This window comes from Vombatus ursinus, unplaced genomic scaffold (genome assembly GCF_900497805.2).
Source record: "Vombatus ursinus unplaced genomic scaffold, bare-nosed wombat genome assembly UNPS02014816.1, whole genome shotgun sequence".
NCBI classification, from domain to species: Eukaryota; Metazoa; Chordata; class Mammalia; order Diprotodontia; family Vombatidae; genus Vombatus; species Vombatus ursinus.
Window position 1 is genome coordinate 3,472,688 of NW_020954594.1, and position 6,919 is coordinate 3,479,606.

Genomic DNA, 6,919 nt, shown 5'->3' on the forward strand with positions numbered 1-6,919 from the left:
AAGATTTCTAGAGTTGCTAGTTGGAAAAAAAGAATCAATTGTACCCCCACACCCTTTCCTAAACCAGTGTTGAAAACAAAAGATTAATTTGCCTCCAAACAACTTTAAATAATGCCTCAAATTGACTTCTGGAGTTCGCTAAAACTACAGAAGAACAGGGTGAAATAATTTTTCTAGACCAAGAAAACTCACAAAGTCATCAAAAAAGGCTCCATTGGGGTGAGAGTGGAGAGCAGTCCAGAGTAGGCTATGCCAGTGCAAGCCAGACCCCAGCAAACCAGCAGCAGGCTTTGGAGGCAACTGAATCATTTACAACTGAGGTGGCTTCTAGAGTTCTGAGACCACAGATGGTAAGGGGATCGGACAGCTAGCCAAAAGAACTATAAAACAGTACATACCCTTTGACCCAACAATACTACTAAGAGGTCTGTACCCCAAAGAGATAAAAAAGGAAAAGGACCTATATGTACAAAAATATTTATAGCAGCTCTTTAAGTGGTGACAAACAATTGGAAGTTGAGGAGATGCCCATTAATTGGGGAATGGCTGAACAAATTGTCTATATGATTGTGATGGAATATTATTGTACTATAAAAAATAATGAGCAGGGTGTTCTCAGAAAAACCTGGAAAGACTTACATGAACTAATAATGCAAAGTGAAGTGAGCAGGACCAGGAGAATGTTGTACACAGTAACAGCAGTATTGTATGATGATCAACTGTGAATGACTTAGCTATTTTCAGCAATACAATGATCCAAGGCAATTATGAAAGATTTATGATGAAAAATCCACCTCCAGATAAAGAAGTGATGGTGTCTGAATGCAGATCAAAGCATACTTTTTTTAAACCTTATTTTTCTTGTTTTTTTGGGGGGGGTTGCAGGGGTCTGGAATTTCTTTCACAACATGACTAATATGAATATATATTTTGCATGACTGCACATGTGTAACCTATATCAAATTGCTTGCCTTTTCAATGAGGGGAGAGGGAAGGAAAGGAGAGAGTTTGGGGAAAATGAGTGTTAAAAATTGCTTTTACGTGTAATTGAGGAAAAACAAAATTTTAAATTTTTTAAAAAGTAAGGATTGCTTGGATTGATGAAACTAGAGACAGGAAGACCAATTGAAAGTATCATAACAGAGAGCTAATGAGGATTTGAATTAGGCTGAAGGGGAGGCTGGAGCTCACCTGGAAGGGGTCCCCCCTGCTCCTGTGAAAAAGGGCATGAGTGGAGGAGAAAGAAAGGAAGCTGCCACTCTTGCCCCACCCCCTTAGAAGAACTCTATTTTTCAACATCTCTTGTAGTTGGTGAGGAAACCACCAGCCAACCTCGTAAGCAGGAAGAAGGAAGCTCACCATTGACAGGAAACCCTACGGTGGCCCGGTTTTCCTCCTCCTCCTGCCAAACCTTCATCCCCAGGGCCCAGGTTCAACCCCAAGGGGGTCAGGAAGAGATGGAGAGACAGCGAGGCCTGGTTTGGGGCAAGGGTGTGGATGGGAGGGGATGAGAAGGATTCTCACTTCACAATCCCCCAAGCCCATACACGCTACTACTGAGAAGCCCTTGGCTCTCTCCTGCCTTCTCTGCTCAGGAGATGAGGCACTCAAATACACAGAACCATACAACATCAGTGCTGAAGGGGATACCTTAGGCAGCCAGTCCTGGCCCCCTCATCTGGCAAATTGAGAAGCTGAGGCCCAGAGACGGGAAGAGACTTGCCCAGGGCCACAGGGTGAGTCAAAGAGAGAGCTCAGACGGCAACAACATTGCCCCAGCATGAGACAAAAAATCAGAGAGCACAAGGGGGTGATAATAAGGAAAAGAGGGAGGAGGAGGGAGGGGAGAGGAGGTTGGGAGGGGCCCTCGGTCTCAATACCCTACCTCTTCCTGGTAATAGTGGTACTCAGGTGGCTCCACAGTTCTAGGGCTGTCACCTGGGCCCGCCCCTGGCCCAACTTTGGTATCATAGATCTGTTGCTCCAGCCCGAACACCTGCCCACTTTGGTTGGCACCCTGGGTATAACCCATCTGCAGAGACATGGAGGTATTGTCACACTTATCTGTGCCCATCTTGGTGTTGTAGATGTGCCGCTTGGTGCCTGGGGCTGTCATGCCAACCTGACTGTGCCAACCATGGCACACTTGTTGGTCCCCATCTGCAGGCGGATAGTTGAGTGGTCCACAGGGGCCAGAATTTGGTTCTTAGGGTCATACAGGTGTCTCCAGGTACCATAGGCTGTCATGCCTGACTGGCTGGCACATTTATTGGTGCCCATCTGGAGGCCAATAACACACTGCCCAGCCTTCAACTTGGCATCATCAAAGTTTCACTCTTGCTTCTCTGAGTACTTGACCCCAATGTCCACATCTCTCTGCAGCCCTTTTCTCTTGGCCTTGCCAGCCAGGGCCAGAAGTGACCCTTGAACCTGGGTCATATTCCCACTTTCAAAGAGATCATTGGCTTCAAAGAGATCCACAGGGTTCATGCCATAGTTGACCATGGCCTTGATGAAATTGGAGAGATTCTCCAGCTGATGCCAGTTCTGTGGAATCTTGGGCATGGAGCCAGGTTGCAGTTTGTTCTTGAGAGTGCATGAGATGATTCCATCTTTGAGTCCCTTCTGGAAGTCTTGCCCTATGCCGAGTTTGGTGAGATCCTTGATCCAGTCCCTCAGCTCACCTTCCATCTGTGGGTCATACTTAGACTGGAGCTGGTTCTTGACCTCCGCCTGTAGGACAGGCCTTTGTTGAACTGAGTGGAGCTCATGGCATGGCTGGGTCAGGCCGGAGGGGACTGACTGACAGGCCGGGAGCCCCCAGGAGCAGACGGGAGTCAACGGGACAGACTGGATGGGACCAACAAATCCTTTTATTAAGGATTTATTCTGTGAGGTTTGCATTTAGTCAAAGAGCCACACTTGAGGGCCTAGAGGTCCACATCTGGCCTCAAGGCCGCAGGTTCCCCACCCCTGGTTTAGACATTTGCAAATAATGGGCATGTACCATTTCCTTTTTTTTTTTTTTTCATTGTTACAGAAACTGCTTTCTTAAATATTATGGTGAGTGTGGGCACTTTTTTCTTATCAATGGCTTTTTGGGGCATAAGCCTAGTAATGGAATCTATGGGTCAGAGGGTATGAACATTTTAGTCACTTTATTTGCATAATTCTAAATTTTTCATTGATTAAGCTCAGGTTTGCAGGGAATGTCACTTTGTATTACATCTTGAGCTCCTTTGCTTTGGGGGAGGCATTATTCAATTCCTGTCTGTGTTTTCTGGTGAGTGCAGAATTGTCTTGTCATATTAACATTTCCTTTCTTTGTATTTGAAAGTCTTTCTCCTAGTCACTTGCATAATTTGTTGTTTCTCATTGGAATTGTTAAATTTAGTCACTCTCTACCTTGGAGTTGGCTGTATCATTTGTTGTTGTTCTTGGAGGTGACCTGTGGATTCTTTGACTGGCATTTTGTTTTCTGTGTTCAGAGATTCTCGATAGTTTTCTTGTATTATGGGGTTTACTTTTGCTGATTTCTTGTATTCTTCTGAGAGGCATTTGATCTTTAAGTTCTCTGTGTATCCTATCTTGGGAATTAGTATGTTTTTGTTCATATAAATATCATATGTTCTTTTAAAAGTATTGTTTTTTACTTTTCTTCTTTCAGATTGTTCCTCAGTTGGAGCACAGAAGGGAATAAGCATTTACATGGTACCTACTATGTGTCAGACATTGTGCTAAGTGTTTTACAAATATTATCTTTACTACAACCTTGTGAGGTAGGTGCTATTATTATCCTCATTTTACAGATGAGGGCACTGAGGCAAACAGAGGCTAAGTGACTTGCCCGGGGCCACACAGCTAGGAAGTGTCTGAGGCCACATTTGAACTCAGATCTTTATGACTCTAGGCCCAGTGTTCTAGCTGTTTAACTGCCTTACTTCTTCTGTATTTGTATTCTTATTTAGTTGTTCTCTCTTTTGTTTCTTTGGAGAGACTCCCTAATGTGGATTCAAATTTTTCTATTCTGCCAATTATGTCTACTATGCAGGTTATAAATTCTGTGTTTGCAATTTGTATTTCTTTTAACCTTTCAAGAATATTTTGAGGTGGTTCCATGATCTCCTGGAAATCCATAGTGTGCTTTGACTCATCAAATGTTGATTCATTTTCTTTTGTCTTGCATTATTTCTTTTTTGGAAAAATATATTTTAATCCAAAACTTTTAAGCATAAGTATATCTCAGTTATTTACAATGATATTTATGACTTACAACTAATCTTTTTTTCCACAATTCTATGCCTTATATTTTATTTTTTCCTTAATAGTATTTTTTTCCAATTACAACTAAAAATAGTGTTCAATATTCATTTTTGTAAAATTTTGAGCTTCAAATTTTTCTCCCTCCTTCTCCAAGATAGCAAGCAATTTGACATAGGTTATACATGTACAATCATGTTAAATATATTTCCACATTAGTCATGTGAAAGAAGAATCAGAACAAAAGGGAAAAACCATGAGAAAGAAAAAACAAACAACAAAAAAGTGAAAATAGTATTCTTTGATCTGCATTCAGATTCCATGGTTCTTTCTCCGGATGTGGTTAGCATTTTCCATCACCAGTCTTTTGGAATTGTCTTGGATCATTGTATTGTTGAGAAGAGCTAAGTGTATCACAGTTAATCATTGCACAATGTTGCTGTTGTTTTGTACAATGTTCTCCTGGTTCTGCTCATTTCACTCAGCATCAGTTTATGTAGTTCTTTCCGGGTTTTTCTGAAATCATCTTGCTTGTCATTTCTTATGGCACAATAATATTCCATTACAATCATATACCCATTCCCCAACTGATAGGCATCTCCTAATTTCCAATTCTTTGACACCACAAAAAAAACTGCTATAAATATTTTTGTACATGTGGGTCCTTTTCTCTTTTTTATGATCTCTTTGGGATACAGACAGTAGTGGTATTGCTGGATCAAAGGGTTTGGATGCTCTTTGGACATAGTTCCAAATTGCTCTCCAGAATGGTTGGATTACTTCATAACTCCACCAACAATGCATTAGTGTTCCAATTTTCCCATATCTTTTCCAACATTTATCATTTTCCTTTTCTGTCATATTAGCCAATCTGATAGGTGACTCACAACCACTCTTGTGAAAAGACAAAAATAGAATGCTAAATGCAATCGATTTTAAGACTCAATTACAGACGATTTAGCCAGACACAAGCCAAAGTACAAGTAGGAAAGGGATGAAAGACAGATGCACTGGCAAAACTTTTGTATTTTAAAACTAGTGGGATGAATTTCACTCAGTTTTCTCTAGACAAATAGGTTGCTTCAATCAGAGCCAAAGGAAACACCCTAGTTATAGGCAAGGACATGTAGCCCTTCCCTTACACTGTTTCACATACTGGGGCTGAGTTCATTCTGCTCCAACCTAGCTAACAAGTCCATGGGAAATGTTTCTAAGATCCTTTAAAAAATATATTGTGCTCTGCTTATACTTCGATCACTATATAGTACTCTGATAGCCTTTAGTCCGATCTGGTAATGAGCAGCAGCTTTAAACAAAGTGAAGAAGTAGGAAATAGGGTCATCCTACCATCAACAAGCCAACTTAACTACTCCTGTAGCACTTTAAAGAATATCCAGGGTTGACTGGAATTAAGGGTAAAAAAGCATCACCTTAAACTTTGTTGGAAAGGTTTTATAAAAATAGCTGGTGTGCCCCAACTATTCCCCCAAAGCCCTTCTGTTGTGATTCTAGCTACCATGTTAGCTTTAGATCATATTTATAATTCAGTAATACATGCTCAATGTATATCAGTTGGGATTTCCTATTTAATCTGTATAGATATGCCTATTTATTTCATAGGGCATGGCAGTTTCACTATTTTAAACATAACAAAATGTTTATAGTTTTTTGTTTGTTTTTATGACACATCGATCATACTATGGTTATGACTGGGGTCCAAAGACTGAGCATCAAATAAATAATACTTTGGGATAGGAAGCTAGTAGTATCTGCATCATTACACTGAAGGCAGGAATGCATCCTGGTGAAAAGCAGGATGTACCTCTATCAGAAGCTTCCTCCACTGTAGGAGAATCCTAGCTCAGGAAAGGAGATACCTATCTTATCTTACCTTATTCTATATAGGTACCTTTTCGGAATAATTCTTTAAAAAAAGACTCATTAAAAATGAATGAAAAAAAAAGCTAACTATGCCTAAGAAGATACTATTTGCCTATTTGGTAATAATATTTTTTAAAATTATTTTTTTAAGTAGACAACAATTTCAGCAACTATACTGCAGGACATCTGGTAATGGTGTGCACAAAGAAGATAGGAAAATTGAATCTTGAAAAACAATCCCAGACTACAAATTGTTGACAACTGTTTCTTTTTTTTTCTCTCTTTTTAGGCAATTGGGGTTAAGTGACTTACTCAGGGTCACATAGCTAGTAAATGTCAAGTGTTTGGTCTGAGATGGGAGTTAAACTCAGATCCTCCTGACTTCAGGGCCAGTGCTCTATCCACTGTGTCACCTAGCTACCCCTGGCAACTGTTCCTTTAATGGTTATTATATACCTTTCCCAGCCTAGTGATAACGTTGGGGAATGGTGGGGATGAAGACTTGAAATATTCTGAAGATGTGTGACAAATTCCAAATATTCCATCTTCCTTGGAAAATCTTCTTTTGGTCCTCTTACAAGATACTGGATCAAACTAGCTTTGGAACTGGCCATTGTGGGGATGAGAGCAACTAGGTGGCACAGTGGATAGAGCACTGGACCTGCAGTCAAGAAGACCTGAGTTCAAATTTGACCTCAGACACTTACTAGCTATGTGACCTTATGCAAGTCATTTAACCCTGTTTGTCTCAGTTTCCTCACCTGTACGTACAATGAGC

At 40.7% G+C, this 6,919-nt stretch overlaps 1 pseudogene; it reads right to left on the reverse strand.

The window, feature by feature from the left end:
• Positions 1-1,873: 1,873 nt before the first annotated feature.
• LOC114023165 lies at positions 1,874-2,771 on the reverse strand (annotated as a pseudogene).
• Between the last annotated feature and the right edge of the window lie 4,148 nt (positions 2,772-6,919).